Raw genomic sequence first — 14,046 nt, forward strand, 5'->3', positions numbered from 1 at the left:
ATTCAGTATAAATGTTACGCCTCTGAGTTTTGAAAATGTTACAATTGTTTGGCTACTCTGCAGAGATTTATGAAGCGGACCTTATGGTGGATGCATATATTGAAGTGGTCCTTGCAGTGGTCATCTGAGGGACATCCAAAGCACCTTTGTAAACCTGTTTTAATGTCAACTGAAGGGCAGATTCTTACTTTGTGCATGCATCCTGATTTCAAATTCCATCAGATTATAGGAAAATTTAGCTGCATGGTAAACTCATCCTTCAAGGTTTGTAAGTTCTCTGCTTCTAAAGCTACTGGCTTTTCACCTTCAGCCTTTTGTTGATGAGAGCTTAAGATGAGCTTAAGGTTGTTGTATTCTCTGTCTGTCTCTCTATTTTGCATTTATCCGAACAAGACAAAAGGAGAGCGGAAAACCAACCAGCTTTCCCTTTCCTCAGGCCCTTTTCATAAAGGAAGTCTCTGTTCTTCCAATATCTATCACCCTGACTCGTGGAGATTTTTATATTATTGCTGAGGACTGCAGCTCCTGTCTGCACAGAGCACTTTCTGCCAGGTCTATGAACTACTCAAGAGCTTGACACATTTGCAGGAGTTCTTGGTTGCGCGGTGTCTGAGCTAGGTGGTAACATGTTTGGTAATGAGTTAACTTGAACTACAGTGCTTGTATGGGGATGTGGGAGTAATGAGTTCGAGGATGTCTTGGTGGGATTCCAGAGGCAGTTAGAAACAGGTGAAGTTGGTTTAAATAAATACTTTACTCTCAGGAGAGATGGTAACAATGGTGGTTTGGTGGTTGGTCAGTGCAGAGGACACATCCTAAAGAGGGTTAACTCCCTTGGTTTTCAGGGAATCAGGTTACTCTGGTAACCAAATGTTCCTCGGTATCCAGTTCTCTATTTAGCTAATTTATGTGTGGCAAGGCAAAGGTCTGTGTCAGAGAGCTTTTTAGATAAACATAAGGTGGTGTTTATTATGCCCACAGAGACAGCCAACCTTCCTGCATAAATAAATCATCACTCATGTGGCCTAAGCTGCTTGAAAGGAAGAAAAAAACATGGCGTTCCAATAATAACATCACACTTTGATGAAAACATAGCTGTAGATTGTCTGTGCTGTTTCATAAAGCAGCGATGATTCCTTTGATTGATTCCTTCGAGTGCACAGCTTAACCTAATTCGAAAGCCCCTTTCCTGTTCTAGATGACATCTCTTTCCCATATTGAAATAATGAGCGGATATTCTTGCCTAGCTTCCTCGTCCACCTAAAGTACTTGGTCATGTGTTAACACATCTTTCCTCCTTACCCCTTTTCCTCTCTTAAAGAATAAACCAGACACCCTGCGTTTCCAATTGGTGACTGGAGCTAGTCCTCGTCTCTTTACATTTGAGAGCCACGTCAGATAATATTCAACTCTATTAGTGCTTCACCACGCAGTCGTATTCCAAAACGCCTGTGAAAGGGGGAAAGCAATAGTGGACGACAAGCCGTCATATCTCGGGGCATTCGGTGACTCATTGCTTGTATGACTTTGATTAGAGCTGCCCGCCGCAGAGAGACGTCTTACTCTGCAGAACTGTTTGAAGGTTTTCTGCTCTAACTGCTCTAACCTTTCATGTGTCTTTATTTTCTGTCATATTTGTATGTCCAGCGCTCGCCTGTCTGCTAACACCAACTGTTATGGGCTTTTTGTATTGTTCTTAAAGTGATACATATTGTGTTCCTGCTTAGTGATTATTCCAGTATTACACAACATGAAATCACAGTGACACTGAAGCAGCCTGTCTCACCACCGGCCCTTTGATTATGTCTACTAATTGGAGCAGCAACCAATGGCTGAAAGACTGAAAACAGGGCTGAGTGAAAAGTATAATTACCGGTATTATCGATAATGGTTTTGACTGTTTGTGTGTGTGTGTGTGTGTGTGTGTGTGTGTGGGGGGGGGTGTTCATGTGTTTGTTTGTTAGCAAAATATCTTATAAACCACTCGACACTTATTAATAAAACTTGCAGAAGGTAATCATTAAATGTACATCTACTACATCCTGATGCATGCTCAATAATGCAGGTAGAAAAAAATCTAATATGGTTGATTCAGGTCCTTTGCATGGATTAATTCAGTTCAATTCTTTGCTGAAACGTTTTGTCTTTTATCCAAAAGACTTCTTCAGTCTTCAGGACTGACTTTTGAACTCACACCTGACCTGACTCAACCTTGTTAGGTACATCTACTACCTGATTCAAATGTCTGCCTCAGTCACCTGACCTTCAAGTACACAACAATGTCCAAACCCAGTTAAGTTTACATGAATTGAGGAAACGTTTGGTAGGATAGCAGCTATAAGTTATTCACAACATGTACCCTGAGGACTGTTAAATTGAACAGAATTGTTCAATTTAAGTTTTTACCATTTGCAAATATGTTTATATGTTAGTAAAATAGCCTGTGACCCATTGTACAAATTTTGATTAAAAAAAGTACTGCAAAATAATTACTGAATGTACTTCCATCTATCCATCCATTATCTTTACCCACTTCTTTCGTTATGGGTTGAGGGGTTTGCTGGTGCCCAGTCACTGCGAGAGGCAGGTACACCCTGGGCAGGTTGTAAACCCATCACAGGGACACAAAGACAAAAAGACAAACACTCACACCTAGGGACAATTTAGAGTTATTAATTAGCCTAGCATAGATGATTTTGGTCTGTGGGAGGAAACTGGAGTACCTGGAGAAAACCCAAGCATGCATGGAGAGAACATGCAACTCTACCCAGAAATGTTGCCAGCTGGGATTCAATCCAGCAACCTTCTCAGGAAGAAAGCAGTATCTCTATCAACTGCACCACCAGGATGTACTTTGAAACCAAAACGTTTAAGGTAGCTATCATAGCCAACTGAGCTTAAGAAAGAAAATATGGTTATAACTAGATTAACTTTACAGATATTGAAGGTGTGGTTGTCATTGAGAAACATTACTCCCAAACATAGTGTCAAGTGTTAACTGTTGCATGGGATCTTTGCATAGAACTTTAGCATTAAATCTCACAGACAACTCTGTTTGCAAAAAAAATCTCATAAACCACTGGACCAATTTTAATGCAACTTTCAAAAAGTGATTATTGGATGTGCAACTGCAGAAGATTGACTTTTAGAATCAAACCTATTCAAGTTGACTACCACAGCTAACCAACCTTAGCCAACACAAAAATGACTAAACCTCAGCAATGTGTACCAATACTGAGCTAAAAATTGATGTTGTATTGTTTTTGAACTACTAGTGCTTAGTGTATTTTTAGTTTAATGTTTTTCGTAGTTCATATCTTAGATCTTATTACTGTTTTTCTTTTACATCTTATACTTTTGTTGGATGTAACTGGGACCCTGTGTACACAATTTCGTTCCACCACATGTACCAAATGTGGTGCGAATGACAAATAAAGAAACTCTGAACTCTAAACAACACATTCTCTACTCAGCACGACATCTTAGAATATTGCATGGCACTGCATATAGCATCATTTTTATGGTTTTACCAAAATGGCTACAACTCTGTCATTTTATAAACATAAGAGGATCTTTGTCAGGCAGAGATATGCATTCCATCAAAGAATGCTCAGCTTGTAATTTTCTCTTTGTTTTGGTTTGTTATGTCATAAATAAAATAGTAGCACCTTCAGGGGACCGTCAAGGTGATTTTTCCAACATGGAGCTTGGAAATGATGAATTTCAAATGAAACTAAATCATTTCCATGCTAAACAGATTGATTTTCATTCATAAGGTAAATTGATCAACTATTTTGGTACATTTTATCTTATAAAAAACATTTAAAACATTACAGAGCTTTATAAAGAATAAAAGAAAGATTGGTGTTTTACAGTCTTATGAAGCTTTTAGCCGTAGTCAGCTTACACGTTATAAAACAAGACTATTTCCTTTATGAGCCAAGTTGTTTAGAAAAGATTAGACTAGACTTCACTTACTACAAAATATAAAAGAAAAGGGTGTTCATTCCATTTTCACCAGGCTTGCATTAAATTTTAGTGACAACTTGCAAAAACACGAGGATCGTATGCAGACAACTGCATAAATATGATAAACTAAACCAGTAACACATGACATTAACATTTAGCTTTCAGTTTCATATTCATAACGATAAATACAAGCAAGCCAGTCTCATAAAAGTAGACATAACCTTACATTTATTATGTCCTCAGATCTATGAGAGTTTGCACACTCAGCGCTATCACTGCACAACACTAAGCTCTGTGGGTCAGATCTCAGCTTTGTGGACCCTTTTCTGTGCAGTTTGCATGTTCTGTCTGTGCATCCATGCATTTGTCCCATGTTTGTCGGAATCAGCCTCCCCACCATCACAGACATCTACACCTCCAGATGCAGGAAGAGGGCCACCTGCATCATGAAGGACCCCACTCACCCAGCACACACACTTTTTGCCCCACTCCCCTCAGGAAGGAGGTTGAGGAGCATTAAGTGTAGAACCACTAGACTGAGGAACAGCTTCTACCCTGAGGCTGTTAGACTCATGAATCTCTAACTAGAATAATCACTGTGAAAAACCATATCATGTTGCTGCTGATCTGTTTCATGTTGCTGCTGATCTGTTTAAATGTTGATGTGTTCATGCGTGCACATCTGCTCACAGACTCATGTTCATGTTTGTGGTGATGTTCAATGTTTTATGTTATGAGTGCTTAGTGTATATTTAGTTGATGTTTTTCTTAGTTCATATCTTAGGTGTTATTACTGTTTTTCTTATACATTTTATTGTTGGATGTAACTGGGACCCTGTGTACATAATTTCGCTCCACCACATGTACCACATGAGGTGCGAATGACAATAAAGAAACTCTGACTCTGACTCTGACTCTGAAAACAAGCATTCACATGAAAGTGGTTTATAATTTAAATATGTCAATTTATGGAGGCTTAGCAACCTCATACAATTTAGCCCAAGAGGAGAGTGAGGCACACAAATAAATCACATGATCTGCTTTTAAAATAAACCATATGAGTGAAACTAAAGTTCATCTGAGTTCATAAAGACAAACAGCAAACCTTTGGAAAAATGACTTCTGTTCACAAACCTGGAGATTTCTTTCGGTAGAACTCTTTCCAGAAAAGTTTTATAGTAGCTGAGAAGCACTGTGGTGGGAATATTATGGTTTGGGGTTACATCCCAGCTCAGGGACTGAACAGTTTACAGTCCATCTGTTCTGTAAAATGTCAGAGTGCTTTACGGTAATGAAAAGCCATCATTTAGCTGGAAGGAGAAGTTCGACTGGAGGAACACCATTCAACAGAGTCATTACTCTTATTACACTAACAGATCCACCAAGATAATAAAACAAACTTTCAGAATTAAAATCAAACCCTTTCAAACTCTTTTAGTGTAGTTTTGAAATGTGAGATTGAGTCAGAGTTGTTTTTCTTTAGGCTGTGCCCTTCCTCAGGGGTCACCACAGTGATCAAACTTGCAAGAAAGATCTGACAAACGTTTTATGTCACATGCCATTCCTGGTGCATCTAAGGCTTGAACCTGCAGCTTTAAGAAATCAAGAATGCAAGTCAGACCAGCAGGCTATCAAAATAATGTTCAAGTGTTGCACAACAGTGGTGCATCATAGAACTGGCAAACACAAGAAATAATAGAAAACTAACAGCAGTTATTCACATTTACAAAGTTGAAACATGAATAAAGCAGACGTAAGTCCGTAATACTAAAACTCATTGTGTTCTGCATGCACAGTGGTGCAGTGCGTAGAGCTGCTGACCTCTCAGTGACAAGGTTGCCTGATCAAAACCCGGTCGGGAACCTTTCTGGGTGGAGTTTGCATGTTCTCTCTGCGCATGTGTGGGTTTTCTCCAGGTACTCCGGTTTCCTCCCACAGCCCCAAAACATGCATGTTAGGCTGATTGGTAACTCTAAATTGTCCCTAGGTGTGATTGTGGATGGTTGTTTGTTTCAATTGTCTTTATGTAGCACTTTGGTTGGCCTTGTCAATGTTTAAAGTGCTTCATAAATAAAGTAGCATGGTATGGTATGTGTCCCTGTGATGGACTGGGAACTTGTCCTCTCACACATTGCCTGCTGGACATGGGCACCAGTGACCCCTGCAACCTGTAAAGAAAGAAGTGGGTAAAGATAATTAATGGGTAGATGGATTTCATCGCATGCAGTTACAAATAAGTATGATGATTAGTTTTCTGAATAAAACTGTAAAAAAAAAAAAAAAAACACTACTAATTTTAAATCTAATAAATCGCCGTCAAGGTCTGTGTAGTCAATGATGTTAGAAAATGCAATTGTTCATGAATTGATAGTTTGTGTTTTTGAGTGGTTTATGAAAATGTTAAAAATGTATTTATATCCTTGTTGTTCTAGATAGTTATTTGAATTTCTTCAGTCTGGATAAACAGTTTAATTCTGACCAGAATGACAAGCTAATGGCTAGTCTGAACGGGACCACAACCAAACTGGATTGCTGTCTCTCAAGAAGTGTATCGCACTTCATGAAAAATCTACTTAATTTATCTTAATATGTCTGTCAGTTTTACATTACAGTTATTTACATAGATATTTGTGGTTAGGTGTGACTGCAAGCAGCATCAAAAGCAGCTAGCTGTAGCACTTCCTGTGCAGGCTGGAACACTTCCTATGGGAATATCCTAATAATACTGCAGTAATAGCTGTTTTGTTTGTGTAAAACCTCTTGTTCACTCCATAGCTGTAATGTCTTTCCCCCAAAAAGAACCATTTGTCCCATCCTGTCCACACTTCACGTCTGTGTCCTTCACCCCTCTGTGCACCACTCACATCTGTCACCAGTCAAAAGAAACATGCAAACACACATATAAATGTGTTTCCTTCCACATATTCATCTTCTACAGCTCACAACCACCGCTCTTCCTCTCACACAAACACACACTCAGACTTGTCATCAGAGCCACATGCATAAGATCATACGCCCGAGACATGTAGACCTGCCTGGAGCTGTATATTTACAGTACCAACTCACACAGAGCCATTAGAGAGCTGAATAAAGAATCAGTGTCCAATGGCAAGAGTGATTGAAATACGCTCACTCAAAGGTCTGCTGATTATTTTGGTCTCCACAGGAAGGCTTTCACAATGGCACTCGCCCACTTTTCTCCCAGTTCAGCCCATTTAAGCAGTGTGTTTCTGTGTGTTTTACGTGTTAAGCCAGTCGCCTTCAGCGTTGATGGGAAATTCTTTGCTTTGTTTGCGGGTTTGCTACAGCATGCAGAGGAGACCTCGTTCACTCGTTGGGGGAATGGGCTTTATGGAACTGAGTCACACAAACAATGTGATGCAACACGGCGAATCAAATTTGAATTATGGGGCAATGAACAATGAGGTCATCACAGGGCTGGGGCAATAAATCTCTTGGTGCTGTGGCGTGTAAGACAGCATTTCTTATCAGTGGAGGAAGCTTACTGCAGGGTTTGGAAATGCAGAATTGTTTACACACTTACTCCATGGTGCAAACAAGAAACTGGGATGGATTAATTCATGGGCTAAGACAATAGATACAAAATTCCGGGTTTGTTGTTTAATGAATAGTGTTTACTTTAACAGTCATATCTGGCAGTGCAATAAAATGATTGTAGATTTGTTTGCATGTTTGTTGAATAGATTCAATTAGTCCTTTTTCTGTGCATCTTAAACACTTGCCTTCCTCTCATATCTACCGTCCTGCATCCAATAATATTTTCCATATCTTTTCCTTCTTCAGCAGATTGTCTGCAATCAGCGTCTGCGGTAATACCATCATCCCCTGGCCCCTCTTAAATTTCCTGCTTACTGGGCTTTTACTTTAACTGCATTACATACATCTTCCACTCCCTGTTCATCTGGTTCTTTCAGCATAAACCAGGCTGAAAGATTTGACTCGAACCACTTTGATGGGACTGGTCATTTGATGGCAGATTTAAAAAACAAAAATAAACACTGTCATTTATTGTGCCTGTTCAGTGGTACAGCTCTGATCCTGATTGATATTGAATGGAGTTTTCTTTCCAAGTCTTTGGGAGTGAGAATATGTGCCAGAGAGTATCGATCTGTATCTTAGTTGTTAGTGTTGTGTGATTGGCTGAAGGAGGGAGAAGATGATGAGACTGGTCATGCTGCATGATGGAGCGAAGACATAAATAGATATGGTCATGATTAGTGGCATTAGGATGCAAGTTTGCATTGTGTACAGTGTTCTGCATGTATCCTTCCTTATTTAGCAGGAAAGCCTTGTCTGTAGCACCTTTTTTCCTGCCTGTCTTTAGATCCCCTTTGACTGATGAACGATGCACCATGAGGAATCGTCTCAAATAGGTGACTTTTACCACATTCACAAGGTGTGACTCTAAAAGACACTGCACATTTTCAACACGGAGAGAAAGTTCGAGTCTCTTCAGATAAAAACACCTCGGTTCTCCCCTTTGGCGTGGATCTGTCCCAAGCAATTTGTCCCTGAAGTATCTTTCACATTGTGTAATAAAGTCATTTTACCACCTCTGCGTTGTGCGAGGGAACCCGATAGTGTCACACAAAGACAGATGACTCCCACTGTGGCCCGTGGGTGCGCAGCAGTAACTTACACAGGCCATGTGTCTGTTTTTCTAACAATTTCAGCATCTGCATGCACATTATCCTCTGGTGTGCTTATGCATGATTTGAACTCTCGGACCCTCTAAATCAGATGTTATCTATAACAGATGAGATTTGAAGGATTGGTAAGGGTTTCTTCTTCTTCTTCTTTCAGCTTGTCTCTCTTCAGAGGTCACCACAGTCAGTCATCCTCCTTCATCTCACTCTGTCCTCTGCATTCTCTGTCCTCACTCCAACTACCTCCATGTCCTCTCTAACTACATCCACATATCTATTTCCTCATTGTCTTTTTCCTGGCAGCTGCATTTCTAACATCCTTCTACCAATGTACCCACTGTCCCTCCTCTGGACATGTCCAAACCATCTCAGTCTGGCCTCTCTAACTTTATCTCCCAGTTGTTCAACCTGTGCTGTACCTCTGAAGATCTCATTCCTAATCTTATCCATCCTTGTCACTCCTAAGGAGAGCCTCAACATATTAATTTCTGCCACTTCCAGTTCTTTCTCCTGTCTTTTTGTCAGTGCCTCTGTCTCCAGACCATACAACATAGTTGGTTTCACAACAAGTCAAAGGACAAGTTTAAAATACATATCTTTTAAACTTGTCCTTTGACTTTTGCTGAACCCCTTTTGTTGCAAATCATTCCTGAAAGTTTGGAGAATTGTTAAAGGTCAAAAGTTTTAAATGGTGAAGTAAGGTAGAATAAACCCCCACTGAAGAATTTTAAGCCTTTAAAAACAATACTTGTGCAAAAACAGTTCTTGTGATGAACTGACCACCTGTCCAGGGTGTACCCAATGACTGGTCTAATGACCAGTGGGGAAAAAAACCCACCAACTTCCAGGGAGCCTGCATAAAAAAAAAAAAAACGAGACAATAGAGATGGATGGATCATATATATTGTGTTGTACATGTGTGTCTGAATTTCTGATTGCGTCTCAAAGGACTAACTGTAAAATTTTCATACTCAAGCATTGACTTCTGCTAATTACTGCTCAGTGTTTGACAGCAACCAAACAATTCGATCAGTTTTATGTGTCATCGTGTACACCTTTCCTTCTTCATTTTCACACTCTTTCCGTGCTGCCTCTCAGGGATCTATAAGAGGCACACAGACAAGAGTCTTTAATTTTACGCCTGGGTAGACCGTACACGTTATTGCTCCACATTCTTTATGCCTATATTGAATTAGAGAGCAGGGGAATAACTGCGGTTTTTAAATGAACACTGAGGGGCTCCACCCTTTAAAGGAAGCCTTTGGATTCACCATAAATCTCAACCAAGAGGGTATCAGCACAAAATCTGGTCTGTTATGATGCAATCTTTCAGTCTGTGGCAACATTACAAACACTAATACATGAGAAACTGCCATGAAAGTGCATGACAGAGTCTTAATTACATCCAGAAGACTGATGAATAATTGGGACGATGTGGGACAGTGATACAACCACTGCATCTCATAATAGAAAGCACCATTGTTTTCCTGTGGGAAAATCTAAAGCACTTCTCGTGTGAAATCCTCTCCTTGTCTTCAGAGCCACAGAGCCCAGTGACAGAACAAAAAAAAAACCTTTGTCTATCTATTGTTTTCATCAGGCTTTGACTAGAGCACCCCCTCAGCTGCTAATGAAAGCTGTTAATGTTTGTAGTTTCCATCCTTCCTGGTTTCAAACAGACACTTTTAAACCTTTGCCTTAAAAACTGTGGCCAGGTGGTAGCTGCTGTAAAATGTTTTATACCAAAGTAGACCTTGCAATCTAGATGGATTCACTGAAAACTGAGCTCTCCGTTAACATTAGGACGATCAATATTAAAGGGTTCGTGTGGTTAACGAATTCTCTGCAGCATTAAAAAAGCCATTTAAGAAAGTATTAGTGCTTCTTCCTTTCTTATTGCCATTCAAACAGTATTAGATCAAACTGCAGGGTTTAATACTGAATCAAAGCATTCTAAAACCATTCTGTCTGGAATAATGGAGCAGGACATTTACATCAGGATTATACAACTTAAAAAAAGGAGGATACACCTGAAAGAGGAGAAATGAAGCCGATAGGGTTTTAAGCAAATCTAGAATGGATTAGCAAGGCCTGTTTGTTGCTCATCGCCAAAAGAGAAGGCAAAGCAATAATGTTTTTGGCAAAACATCTCATGAGCAGCTGAACAGACTTTAAAGAAACTTTCAGAACGTTTTAACATTTGGTGTTTTATTAGCTGATTGCTAATTTATAATCTAAATGCTGATTGATCATGAAATGTTTAAGATGCACCATTAACTATTAGAATCAACTGTCATTGTCTCTTAGCAAAAATATATCATGAACCACTAAACACATTTTTAATTAAAATGTAGTTAGTGTTTGGACATCCATCCATTATCTTTACCCGCTTCTGCCTTTTTGGGTCACGGGGGTCACTGGTGCTCATGTCCAGCAATCACTGTGCGAGAGGCAGGGACACCCTGGACAGGTCTCCAGTCCATCACATGGACACATAGAGACAAATAAGACAAACAACCATTCACTCTCTCTCTCACACCTAGAGACTATTTAGAGTTACCAATCAGCCTAACATGCATGTTTTTGGTCTGTGGGAGGAAACTGGAGTACCCGGAGAAAACACACATGCACGGAGAGAACATGCAAACTCCACCCAGAAAGGTCCTGGGCCAGGATTTAAACCAGGGTAACCTGCTGCTGAGAGGCAGCAGCTCTACCAGTTGTGCCACCATGCTGCCCAAATAAATAAATCAATAAAATAAATAAATAAATACATAGATAAATCCATCTATTCATTCTTACTTCCATCATTCTATCCATCCATCCATCCATCCATCCATCCATCCATCATCTTTACCTGCTTTTTCCTTTTCAGGTCGCAGGGGTCACTGGTGCCCATATCCAGCCATCACTGTGTGAGAGGCGGGCTGGGCAGGTCTCCAGTCCATCACATCTACAATTGATTAACTTTTTTGGTTCAGTTCAATTCAATTCAAGATTACTAGTTGAATTTAGCCAACACAAAATTGATAATTTCACAGATACTGAAACAAAATGTGGTGTGGTAGTAGCAGAGAGTGAATCACAACACTTACCTATAGCACTAACAGAAAAGGCATAATGTTGTAATATCATAAGATTGCACATAATGTTATTTTTAAAGTTTTACCAAAACTAGTACAATTTAATTATTAACATAACATGAATTTAATGTAAGCATTGACATGGAATTTTGTAGGTGATATTATACACACCTTCAAGAAATGCATGCTCTTAAATTGTGTTTGTTTTTATTGGAAACTTGCAGTCATCCACATTTTTCCAACGTTTCAAAGCCTGTCACTTTTGGATTTAGGTCGGCTTAAAGTTTCAGTGCTAAAGTCGAAAGGCAGACTTCTGCTGCTTGCTTTTGTTTCTAGGCGTACACAGAGGATTTAAACGAATTGAACAATCAGCTTTACCAACTTACTGAAAGTCACGCTGCAGTTTTGAGTAGGTGGAGGTGAAAATCTCTTTTTTTAATTTATATTTTTTATTTGATAGTTTTTCACATCTCCTTTGGGCAATGGAGAAGAAATAAGAATAAAAAAGTATTTCTAAATTCTTCAGAGTGTGTCTAATCAATAGAGCCCAAAGCTGTTCAGTTTGGCTGAAGTTACTGATTGACTCTGAGGTGGTTTGTCTGGCAGAAATTTTAGAAAATGTTTGCAAAAAACAAGAGAAGTCTTAGCCTTGGTCAGTAAAAAAAAAACCAGCAAAACAACTTCCTGTTTTGAATGTGACCTCCAGAACTTGGATTTCTTCAATTTGAATTTATTTCCAGGGGACGGCTACAATTTAACAAAAGATTTATGTAATCCGTTTGTTGATTTACGGATATATTCCCCAGGAAAGTTGTTGATTTGCGCCCTCTGATAGCTAAAAAGGGGACTGACAGTTTAATGAAGGACCTTTTTCATGGTTTGCAGACAGCGCAGGTTCGCTGCTGATGTATGTATGGACTCTTCGGTGGCCGCCTCTTTGATCTTTTCTTTCCTCTCACCAACTCATTCACATAAACGAGCCTTAATGAAAAATCCCATTCCTCGCTGCGTTACACTGCTTACGCAAACCTTGTCCTTCACCACCTCTCTTCCACATTCAAACCCATTTCTGTTCCACCTCTCTCGCCTCATTCCTTCTGCACAGATGCCGCCGTTGTTCCTCGGTTCGATGTGAATAATGTGCACTGTCTTCTGAGAGACACACGGCAGACAAGCATGAATGGGCATAGGTGGGGGAGCTTATCGCTTAAATTATTTCTTGCTAGTTATCATATTGCCCCTTGTGATTATGCTGCAGGATGGAAGGTGCTTGCATGCATATGTTCACACCATTTTATTTGTTGACACATTGGAACACATCCTTGTGCAGTAGGGGAGATTCTTGCTTCATATTTTCTGCAAAATAAAAGCAAATGCTCATGACCTCGAGTGTTAATACATTTAATTACTGCATGACATTGGTCAAGATCTCCACAGACGTCTGGGCTCCGACGCCTGGTCTGGATGTGTATTTATGGACGGTGCGTTTGGGTTTTATGTGTGTATGTGTACATGTAGAAATCATGCATGGCACTTAGGAAGAGCAGAAAAATTCAAGGCCAAATAGATTCATATCATTGCATGAGTTTTACAATATCTTCCCCCAGACAAACAGCTTCACTCTCACTCACACAGAGATGTGTGCGTTGTGTCAGACACAAGACAAATACTGGAAATGGACAAGTCGAGACTGACCCATGAGCTGTGGCTGCAAAGTTTATTCTTAAAGATGTGAACATCCAGAGCTTTATTAAAATGCAATTCAAAAATCCAAAAAAGTTCAATCTGGTCCTCTGGACATTCAAAAAAAACAAAAACAAAACAAAGCAAAAAAATCTAGAAACGTTTCGTCTCTCATCCAAGAGACTTCCTCAGTCTGAGGAGCTGTTTTCAGCTCAGTCTCTTAAATAGCACCTTCTCAGGGTGGATCAACCAGTTTTGCTGCTGACAACCAAAACCAACTGATCACATGCTCAAGAAGGACCATCAGCCTAACAATGGATCATTAGCACACTGATGGCTGTTTACTATTCACAGAGGGCTGAGTGATACTAGCAATCACAGCATTGTAAGAGGGGGACAGTTGAACCCGGAGGCCTCCACCCCTGTTTAACGATGGACGGTTTCTTTTCACAAAGATGGCCTCCTTTACTCCTCTCTCAAACCATCGTTCCTCTCTGTCCAGGATGTGAACATCTTCATCCTTGAAAGAGTGACCGCTGGCCTGGAGATGAGTGTGGACCGCAGAGTCCTGGCCTGATGATGTTGATCTTCTGTGCTGGTCCATCCTTTTGGCCAGTGGCTGTTTAGTTTCCCCGATGTAAGAC

The sequence above is a fragment of the Nematolebias whitei genome, chromosome 3 (assembly GCF_014905685.2).
Source record: "Nematolebias whitei isolate Nwh7 chromosome 3, NemWhi1, whole genome shotgun sequence".
NCBI classification, from domain to species: Eukaryota; Metazoa; Chordata; class Actinopteri; order Cyprinodontiformes; family Rivulidae; genus Nematolebias; species Nematolebias whitei.